Below are 12,500 nucleotides of genomic sequence, written 5' to 3' on the forward strand. Positions count from 1 at the left end.
CTAAATAGATTATTTATTAAAGATTATATTTATTGCTGCAACTAAATAGATTATTAAAGATTATATTTGTTGCTGCAACTAAATAATTATTTATTAAATATTATTATATACATTGCTGCAACTAAATAGATTATTTATTAAAGATTATATTTATTGCTGCAACTAAATAGATTATTAAATATTATATTTATTGCTGCAACTAAATAGATTATTTATTAAGAATTATATTTATTGCTGCAACTAGATTATTTATTAAAGATTATATTTATTGCTGCAACTAAATAGATCATTTATAAAGATGATATTTATTGCTGCAACTAAATACATTATTTATTAAAGATATGTATTGCTGCAACTAAATAGATTATTTATTAAAGATGATATTTATTGCTGCAACTAAATAGGATTATTTTTTAAATATTATATTTATTGCTGCAACTAAATAGATTATTTATTAAAGATGACATTTATTGCTGCAACTAAATAGATTATTTATTAAATATTATTATATTTATTGCTGCAACTAAATAGGATTATTTATTAAATATTATATGTATTGCTGCAACTAAATAGATTATTTATTACAGCAGGGTTATTATTGTCCATTCCTAACATGTACAAGACACATAAGAACTGAAAATTATTTATTAAATATTATATTTATTGCTGCAACTAAATAATTATTTATGAAATATTATTATATACATTGCTGCAACTAAATAGATTATTTATTAAAGATGATATTTATTGCTGCAACTAAATAGGATTATTTATTAAAGATTATATTTATTGCTGCAACTAAATAGATTTATTAAAGATGATATTTATTGCTGCAACTAAATAGATTATTAAAGATTACCGTATTTCCTTGAATTGGCGCCGGGAATATGGTATTCGCATGCCTAGAATTACAGCCGGGTCAAACTCGTTTCGCAAAATAATTAGCGCATGCTTGGCACTTCCGCCGGGTCAAACATGAGTGATTAAATGACTCCCGCCTCCTGGTGGTAGAGGGCGCTAGTGATCCTTCTTGCGACTGCTTGTACTGCAGAAGACCTGTGCTGCAGAAGAAGACAACAGCAGCAATCGTGCGCAGCCATTGATTTTACCATGGAGGATTACATATCTAAAATAAAACAGTTTTCTAAACTGGACTTTCAATCGAAGCAGGAGGTAATACTTAAAAGGAAGATCTCCATCGAGACAGAGAGACTTTTAAAACTGAAGGAATACTTCTATATCGATGCTTTTCTTCAAAAGGAGCTCGCATGGAGTCATTTATACCTAAAGGTAAGACCATAATAACGTTTTTTTTATTAAATGTGCTTTTCATGATAAGGTAAGCGCCGGAGTGAGAAGAGGTTTTAAAATAATTACCGCATGCATGGCAATCTCGCCTGCTTTTGGTAAACGCAGGGGTGAGAAGAGGTTTTAAATTAATTAGCGCCCCTGCGGCTATTCAAGGAAAGACGGTATATTTATTGCTGCAACTAAATAGATTATTTATTAACAATTATATTTATTGCTGCAACTAAATAGATTATTTATTAAATATTATTATATTTATTGCTGCAACTACATTATTTATTAAAGATTATATTTATTGTTGCAACTAAATAGATTGTTTATTAAAGATTATATTTATTGCTGCAACTAAATAGATTATTTATTAAATATTATTATATTTATGGCTGCAACTAAATAGGATTATTTATTAAATATTATATTTATTGCTGCAACTAAATAGATTATTTATTAAAGATGATATTTATTGCTGCAACTAGATTATTTATTAAAGATTATATTTATTGCTGCAACTAAATAGATTATTTATTAAAGATTATATGTATTGCTGCAACTAAATAGATTATTTATTAAAGATTATATTTATTGCTGCAACTCAATAGATTATTTATTAAATATTATATTTATTGCTGCAACTCAATAGATTATTTATTAAACATTATATTTATTGCTGCAACTCAATAGATTATTTAATCAAGATGATATTTATTGCTGCAACTAAATAGATTATTTATTAACAATTATATTTATTGCTGCAACTAAATAGATTATTTATTAAATATTATTATATTTATTGCTGCAACTACATTATTTATTAAAGATTATATTTATTGTTGCAACTAAATAGATTATTTATTAAAGATTATATTTATTGCTGCAACTAAATAGATTATTTATTAAATATTATTATATTTATGGCTGCAACTAAATAGGATTATTTATTAAAGATTATATTTATTGCTGCCACTAAATAGATTATTTATTAAAGATTATATTTATTGCTGCAACTAAATAGATGATTTATTAAAGATTATATTTATTGCTGCAGCTAAATAGATTATTTATTAAATATTATATTTATTGCTGCAGCTAAATAGTTTTTTTTATTAAATATATTTATTGCTGCAACTAAATATATTATTTATTAAAGATTATATTTATTGCTGCAACTAAATAGATTATTTATTAAAGATTATATTTATTGCTGCAACTAAATAGATTATTAAAGATTATATTTGTTGCTGCAACTAAATAATTATTTATTAAATATTATTATATACATTGCTGCAACTAAATAGATTATTTATTAAAGATTATATTTATTGCTGCAACTAAATAGATTATTAAAGATTATATTTATTGCTGCAACTAAATAGATTATTTATTAAGAATTATATTTATTGCTGCAACTAGATTATTTATTAAAGATTATATTTATTGCTGCAACTAAATAGATTATTAAATATTATATTTATTGCTGCAACTAAATAGATTATTTATTAAGAATTATATTTATTGCTGCAACTAGATTATTTATTAAAGATGATATTTATTGCTGCAACTAAATAGATTATTTATAAAGATGATATTTATTGCTGCAACTAAATAGATTATTTATTAAAGATATGTATTGCTGCAACTAAATAGATTATTTATTAAAGATTATATTTATTGCTGCAACTAAATAGGATTATTTATTAAATATTATATTTATTGCTGCAACTAAATAGATTATTTATTAAAGATGACATTTATTGCTGCAACTAAATAGGATTATTTATTAAATATTATATGTATTGCTGCAACTAAATAGATTATTTATTAAATATTATATGTATTGCTGCAACTAAATAGATTATTTATTACAGCAGGGTTATTATTGTCCATTCCTAACATGTATAAGACACATAAGAACTGAAAATTATTTATTAAATATTATATTTATTGCTGCAACTAAATAATTTTTTATTAAATATTATTATATACATTGCTGCAACTAAATAGATTATTTATTAAAGATGATATTTATTGCTGCAACTAAATAGGATTATTTATTAAAGATTATATTTATTGCTGCAACTAAATAGATTTATTAAAGATGATATTTATTGCTGCAACTAAATAGATTATTAAAGATTATATTTATTGCTGCAACTAAATAGATTATTTATTAAAAATTATATTTATTGCTGCAACTAAATAGATTATTTATTAAATATTATTATATTTATTGCTGCAACTACATTATTTATTAAAGATTATATTTATTGCTGCAACTAAATAGATTATTTATTAAAGATTATATTTATTGCTGCAACTAAATAGATTATTTATTAAATATTATTATATTTATGGCTGCAACTAAATAGGATTATTTATTAAATATTATATTTATTGCTGCAACTAAATAGATTATTTATTAAAGATGATATTTATTGCTGCAACTAGATTATTTATTAAAGATGATATTTATTGCTGCAACTAGATTATTTATTAAAGATTATATTTATTGCTGCAACTAAATAGATTATTTATTAAAGATTATATGTATTGCTGCAACTAAATAGATTATTTATTAAAGATTATATTTATTGCTGCAACTCAATAGATTATTTATTAAATATTATATTTATTGCTGCAACTAAATAGATTATTTAATAAAGATGATATTTATTGCTGCAACTCAATAGATTATTTATTAAAGATTATATTTATTGCTGCAAGTAAATAGATTATTTAATCAAGATGATATTTATTGCTGCAACTAAATAGATTATTTATTCAAGATTATTATATTTATGGCTGCAACTAAATAGGATTATTTATTCAATATTATATTTATTGTTGCAACTAAATAGATTATTTATTAAAGATGATATTTATTGCTGCAACTAGATTATTTATTAAAGATTATATTTATTGTTGCAACTAGATTAATTATTAATGATGATATTTATTGCTGCAACTAGATTATTTATTAAAGATTATATTTATTGCTGCAACTAGATTATTTATTAAAGATTATATTTATTGCTGCAACTAGATTAATTATTAATGATGATATTTATTGCTGCAACTAGATTATTTATTAAAGATTATATTTATTGCTGCAACTAAATAGATTATTTATTAAAGATTATATGTATTGCTGCAACTAAATAGATTATTTATTAAAGATTATATTTATTGCTGCAACTCAATAGATTATTTATTAAAGATTATATTTATTGCTGCAAGTAAATATATTATTTAATCAAGATGATATTTATTGCTGCAACTAAATAGATGATTTATTCAAGATTATTATATTTATGGCTGCAACTAAATAGGATTATTTATTCAATATTATATTTATTGTTGCAACTAAATAGATTATTTATTAAAGATGATATTTATTGCTGCAACTAGATTATTTATTAAAGATTATATTTATTGCTGCAACTAGATTAATTATTAATGATGATATTTATTGCTGCAACTAGATTATTTATTAAAGATTATATTTATTGCTGCAACTAGATTAATTATTAATGATGATATTTATTGCTGCAACTAGATTATTTATTAAAGATTATATTTATTGCTGCAACTAGATTATTTATTAAAGATGATATTTATTGCTGCAACTAAAAAGATTATTTATTAAATATTATATTTATTGCTGCAACTAAATAGATTATTCATTAAAGATGATATTTATTGCTGCAACTCAATAGATTATTTATTAAATATTATATTTATTGTTGCAACTAAATAGATAATTTATTGAATATTACTATATTTATTGCTGCAACTAAATAGATTTATTAAAGATTATATTTATTGCTGCAACTAAATAGATTATTTATTAAAGATATGTATTGCAACTAAATAGATTATTTATTAAAGATTATATTTATTGCTGCAACTAAATAGATTATGGGCTAATTGGAAGGTCACTCTGTAGCAACTGACTGTGCAGAAAGTCTTTGCACTATGCTGACCCCTCTCTGTCAGTTCACCTGGCCTACCACTTGGTGGCTGAGTTGCTGTTGTTCACAAACTCTTCACTTTTCTTATAATAAAGTTGGCTTTGGAATATTTAGGAGCGAGGAAATTTCACGACTGGATTTGTTGCACAGGTGGCATCCTGTGACAGTTCCACGCTGGAAATCACTGAGAGCGGCCCATTCTTTCACAAATGTTTGTAGAAACAGTCTCCGTGCCTAAGTGCTTGATTTGATACACCGGGCCAAGTGATTGGGACACCTGATCCTCATCATTTGGATGGGTGGCCAAATACTTTTGGTAATATAACATATTGCCAAAAACATATTGGAACATATAAGGGTTAGGGTTACTAATAAGTAGGGATGTCCGATAATGGCTTATTGCCGATATACGATATTCCGATATTGTCCAACTCTTTAATTACCGATACCGATATCAACCGATACCGATATCAACCGATATATACAGTCGTGGAATTAACACATTATTATGCCTAATTTGGACAACCATGTATGGTGAAGATAAGGTACTTTTTAAAAAATAAAATAAAATAAGATAACTAAATTAAAAACATTTTCTTGAATAAAAAAGAAAGTAAAACAATATAAAAACAGTTACATAGAAACTAGTAATTAATGAAAAAGAGTAAAATTAACTGTTAAAGGTTAGTACTATTAGTGGAGCAGCAGCACGCACAATCATGTGTGCTTACGGACTGTATCCCTTGCAGACTGTATTGATATATATTGATATATAATGTAGGAACCAGAATATTGATAACAGAAAGAAATGGGGGGAGGGAGTTTTTTTGGGTTGGTGCACTAATTGTAAGTGTATCTTGTGTTTTTTATGTTGATTTAATAAAAATTAAAAAATAATTTTAAAAAAATAAAAAAAACGATACAGATAATAAAAAAACCGATACCGATAATTTCCGATATTACATTTTAACGCATTTATCGGCATCCCTACTAATAAGCAATAATTCTGTGGTTATTGAGGGAAGACTCTTAGTTAATGGCTTACTGCTTGTATAATAAGGCATTAATAAGTACTTAATAATGACTAATTAAGAGCCAATATGTTACTAATTTGCATGTTAATAAGCAACTAATTAATGGTGAATATGTTTCCCTATACTATAACAAAATAATATTTCCTCTTGAAGTTTTATGAATAAAACAAAAAATAGCTGCACTTAATGATTTAATGTCTGCTGAAGGAAGCACTAGGGCCGTGTTTAGTGCTTTACTTTTTGTCTTGCGCTGTTATTTTGGTGGCCCTTCCTGTTTTGTTGGTGTTTTCCTGTAGCAGGTTCGTGTCTTCCTTTGAGCGCTACGTGTTAGCAATCAGGACTATTTAAGTTGTTGCTATCATGTCGTGTACGGATGTACTTTGTGGACGCCGTCTGCTCCATACGCTGTAAGTTTTTGCTGTCATCCAGCATTCTGTTTCTGTTTACTTTGTAGTCAGTTCGGTTTTACTTTTGTTTTGCGTAGCCACCCCTATGCTTCATTGCCTTTTTGGTTTAAGCGTTACATACCATTTTACCTGCACTCTGCCTCCCGCTGTCATCTGCATATTGGGATCACAACAAACCACATTCCGACTTTTACAAAGCAACGAACTACCTGCTGCCACCTGCTGCCACGGAGTATTACGTGGTTACCCTGCCGAGCTCTACACAACACAGACACTAAGTAACGGCACATTATTTGCAGATTAGAATTATTGATTTGCAAAAAATATTTTTTGGACCATTTAGGTGAGGTTGCATAATTTCCCACGGCACACTAGTGTGCCACGGCACAGTGGTTGAAAATACAATAATAATATTAGGTCTGTAACGGCGTTTTGTTTGACTTCAGAAGCATATTTTCCAGGAAATTCCAGGAAAACAGGCTTCAACACAGCAGTATTTGCAGTTTCTTTCTCAGCAATATTAATTTAAAGCAATATAATTTTTTTTTTTACAAAGTACCACCAATGAAGAGTGTCAGGGTCACTTGGAATTTTTTTTATTTTACATTTGAAATCATTGACCACGCTAAAATAAATCCAATGTGTGTAAAGACACGCTCAGCAAAAATGTGCAGTAACTACACAAATGTACCATAAAACTACTTTTATTTCCGAAAGTATCAGAAAAGCCACAAACAACAAATGCAGTCAAACCATCACACCACGATGACGAGGGTCTAACTCTAAGCATCGAAGTTTTGTCCGACTTCAGAAGCATATCTTGTGGTTGTAGAAACAAAAATACTTCTATTTGGTTTAGTTTATGCAAAAATACCCCCCAAAAATGGCGTCAACTCAGCTGTAATAATCGCAGCTGCTAAATTAAAGCACACAACCACGCCATTGAAACCTTTTTTATTTTTGCATGCCATAACCTGATTAGGTGCAAACCTTCCAATGAAAGACATACACTGGCACCTCTCTTTTTGTTATATATTAACACACTTTCTGGAAAATAATTATTACATGCAGAAAACAATGCAGATGAGAAGGGAAATTGGTAGCATTTAACATCTTGTCAGGTTCAAACACTGAAGACATCTATTAAACAGACAAGAAGCAAGGAATCATGCAGAGACAGAGTTCAATTTCAACATGAGGAGAACGCATGGAGCTGCACACTTAGTCACAGTCTCGCCCTACGCTCTAAAGGTACAGCTCCCGCGTCCCTCTATTTGTTCAGGAATCACTGAGGCCGCCTCTAAAAGGAGTGGTCACATATATCATGCAAAGCAGCTCCAGTACGCACAATACGTGACGGAATGTGCTGGGGGCCTTGTGATTTCGCCTTGTCTCTGCTTCATCTGCGTGCTGTCGTCTTATCTTCGTTGAGGTCCTTGGCGGTTAGCGGGCTAAAACAAAGATAACATCTGCGGCTGAGGCCAACCCTCAGAAATAAAGTTTTGTCCTTGCACAGATAGAAAAAGTACAGTTTGAGCACAATAGCTAACGGACTTAAAGCATACTAAAGTTGTGTGATAAATTACACATAATTATTCTAACATACCTGTATTGAAGACTCTTGGGTTTGTTACAGAAGGTGCATTGTTTGGCTGTACTAGAACCGAAAAAAATACACCAAAACTTGGGGAAAAAATATGAGGTGCCACAGCACTTGTTTTTTGTCCGTCTCAAAAGGAAATTGATTTGCAGTCGTGAATCAGCATAAGCGGATGAAATAAAATGAGTCTTTGCTAGAACAGTGTTTTTCAACTAGTGTGCCGTGAGAAATGATGCAACCTCACCTGATTGGTCCAAAAAAAAATTTATTTGCAAATCCATAATTATAATCTGCAAATGTGCCGTTACTTAGTGTCTGTGCTGTGTAGAGCTCGGCAGGGTAACCACGTAATACTCCGTGTCAGTAGGTGGCAGCAGGTTTGTTAAAAGTCGGAATGTGTCGGTGAGACGAGGATGGTTTGTCGTGATCCCAATATGCAGACCGCAGCGGGAGGCAGAGTGCAGGTAAAAAAGGTATGTAACGCTTAATCCAAAAATGAACAAAAGGAAAAGGCAGTGAAGCAAAACAAAAGTAAAACTGAACTGGCTACAAAGTAAACAGAAACAGAATGCTGGACGACAGCAAAAACTTACGGCGTCCACAAAGTACATCCGTACATGACGTGACAATCAATGTCCACACAAAGAAGGATAGCAACAACTTAAATAGCCTTGATTGCTAACACGTAGCGCTCAAAGGAAGACATGAAACTGCTACAGGAAAACACCAACAAAACAGGAAGGGCCACCAAAATAACAGCGCAAGACAAAAAGTAAAGCACTACACACAGGAAAATGCAAACAAACTCAAAATAAGGCACGACGACCTGGTGGAGTTTCATTTTTTAACATTTTCTGCTGGTGGTGAGCCTCCGGAATTTTTTTAATGAAAAAAACGTGCATTGCCTCAAAAAAGGTTTTTTACATTTGAAATCATTGACCACGCTAGCTTAAACCAAAAATGAACAAAAGGAAAAGACAATGAAGCATAGGGATGGCCGTGCAAAACAAAAGTAAAACTGAACTGGCTACAAAGTAAACAGAAACAGAATGCTGGACGACAGCAAAAACTTACGGCGTCCACAAAGTACATCCGTACATGACGTGACAATCAATGTCCACACAAAGAAGGATAGCAACAACTTAAATAGCCTTGATTGCTAACACGTAGCGCTCAAAGGAAGACATGAAACTGCTACAGGAAAACACCAACAAAACAGGAAGGAAGGGCCACCAAAATAACAGCGCAAGACAGGAACTGAAGCACTACACACAGGAAAACGCAAACAAACTCAAAATAAGGCACGACGACAAGTATATTCTCACTAATAACAAGTGCACTTTTCTTGGTAGTAAAAAAAATGAGACCTTTTTACTCAATATGTTGAAAAATGTTCTTAAATGAAGTAAATGCTAGTGCAGGGGTGTCCAAAGTGCGGCCTGGGGGCCATTTTTTAACAGCCCATTTTAAAAATAGGATTGAAAAAAATAAAAAACATTAAAAGTGGTATTTAAAGAGCAAACAGGTGAAATGTAACAAGAAAATGTTGCAATGTTTACTCTAATAACACAAATCTGCCATGCAGGCTGTTTCTTTTTTTACAAAATAATAATAAATCAAAATCAATGTCATTATGAATTATTGACCTATTCAAGGCTCCAATTACGTCACATTAAATATTTAGAGATATTTTTTGGGGGGAAAATGTTGCATATTTTGTGTTTGCCATGTAAAAAAAAAAGATGTTTTTTTTAAAAGAAGGGCCTAAAACGAACAAACAAAAAACATAAACAACAATAAAACTTGTAATTGACGGATAGATCTGAAGTTGATCTCGAGATTATTGTGTTAAAAGTAAACAGTAAAAAAAAAAAAACAATTATAATTTATTTTTTAACACTTTAATGAGTAGGACCCTTTTGGATCCCCTACAATTTTAGTGGGATTAGTTTTTAAGTGTCATTGCTCAAAAAATACTGAATTAAAATCAATGGTGTTATGAGTAGAGATGTCCGATAAATGCGTTAAAATGTAATATCGGAAATTATCGGTATCGGTTTTTTTATTATCAGTATCGTTTTTTTAAATATTTTTTTTATTAAATCCACATAAAAAACACAAGATACACTTACAATTAGTGCACCAACCCAAAAAACCTCCCTCCCCCATTTACACTCATTCACACAAAAGGGTTGTTTCTTTCTGTTATTAATATTCTGCTTCCTACATTATATATCAATATATATCAATACAGTCTGCAAGGGATACAGTCCGTAAGCACACATGATTGTGCGTGCTGCTGCTCCACTAATAGTACTAACCTTTAACAGTTAATTTTACTCATTTTCATTCATTACTAGTTTCTATGTAACTGTTTTTGTATTGTTGTACTTTCGTTTTTATTCAAGAAAATGTTTTTAATTTATTTATCTTATTTTATTTGATTCATTTTTTTAAAAAGTACCTTATCTTCACCATACCTGGTTGTCCAAATTAGGCATAATAATGTGTTAATTCCACGACTGTATATATCGGTTTATATCGGTAGATATCGGTATCGGTAATTAAAGAGTTGGACAATATCGGCATATCGGATATCGGCAAAAAGCCATTATCGGACATCCCTAGTGATTAGTTTTTAAGTGTCATTGCTCAAAAAATAATAATGAATTCAAATCAATGGTGTTATGAGTTATTGACCTTTTTAAGGCTCCAATTATGTAATCTCAAATATCCCACTTAAAAATTTTATTGGGTGAAAATATTGCATATTTTGTGTTTTCATTAAAAAAAAAGGGTTTTCTTTGACAAAAAGAGCATACAATTTAAATCTTTAAATGTTTTTATATTGACATAGACCTAATGTTGATCTATAGATTTAAAAACTTGAATAATAACACAAATAATAATACTGAATAATGACACATTTTTTTTATATTTTTTGGACCAAAACCCTTCCTGAGTGGAAGCCTAAATGTATATTTTTTTATACATATATTGTATTGGTTTTTAAAATAAAAAATATCAAAATGGCCCCTGCTAGCTTTGATTTTTCAATGTGGAAAAAGTTTGGACACCCCTGTGCTAGTGCCATTATCTTGACATAATGATATGCGCTCGGCATCATGATTTTTTTTTTCATGCTTAAAATAAGAAATGATGACTTTAAAAAAAGGAGTTTTATACTTGTGAGTGTTGATGACACAACAGTTGATATTCTAGTTTCAAGCATGTTTTACTCAATATAGCTCATCAAATCTCAGCAACAAGCTGTAATATCTTACTGAGATCATTTAGGAGCAAAACCCTTAAAACAAGTAAAACACTCTAACATCAAATCTGCTTAGTGAGAAGAATTATCTTATCAGACAGAAAATAAGCAAATATCACCCTTATTTGAGATATTTCATTACTTACATTTCACTTTTTGCAGTGCATTTATAAGGAATTTGGGCCATTGCATGTTCTAATGATGTTTAAAATCTGTCAAAAATGTTGTAGGCTTTTAAGTAGGGATGTCCGATAATGGCTTTTTGCCGATATCCGATATTGTCCAACTCTTTAATTACCGATGCCGATATCTACCGATACCGATATCAACCGATATATGCAGTCGTGGAATTAACACATTATTATGCCTAACACATGACGTTGTTCTGACATGATGTATGACAAATTTAATTTTCTTTTTACCATGCAAAGCCTGCGTCTGTATTTTTTCCACATCGAATCGTATTGCATCGTATCGAATCGTATAAAATCATGATGTTTTAAAAAGTATTGTTAGTGAATCACAACACATGTATTGAGATTCATATCGTATCGCCATTTAAGGTAGAGATGCACAACCCCAATATATATATATATATATTAGGGATGTCCGATAATGGCTTTTTGCCGATATCCGATATGCCGATATTGTCCAACTCTTTAATTACCGATGCCGATATCAACCGATACCGATATCAACCGATATATACAGTCGTGGAATTAACACATTATTATGCCTAATTTGGACAACCAGGTATGGTGAAGATAAGGTTCTTTTTTTAAAAATAATAATAAAATAAGATAACTAAATTAAAAACATTTTCTTGAATAAAAAAGAAAGTAAAACAATATAAAAACAGTTACATAGAAACTAGTAATGAATGAAAATGAGTAAAATTAACTGTTAAAGGTT

General features: G+C 29.5%; 1 protein-coding gene across 1 annotated transcript in view; it reads left to right on the forward strand.

Annotated features, from left to right (window-relative positions):
- si:ch211-246m6.4 (transcription factor 15) overlaps positions 1-12,500 on the forward strand; it is a 14,588-nt gene that overhangs the window by 1,657 nt on the left and 431 nt on the right. The gene's annotated exons all lie outside the window — the stretch shown is intronic.

Source organism: Entelurus aequoreus, linkage group LG01 (genome assembly GCF_033978785.1).
Source record: "Entelurus aequoreus isolate RoL-2023_Sb linkage group LG01, RoL_Eaeq_v1.1, whole genome shotgun sequence".
Classification (NCBI taxonomy): domain Eukaryota; kingdom Metazoa; phylum Chordata; class Actinopteri; order Syngnathiformes; family Syngnathidae; genus Entelurus; species Entelurus aequoreus.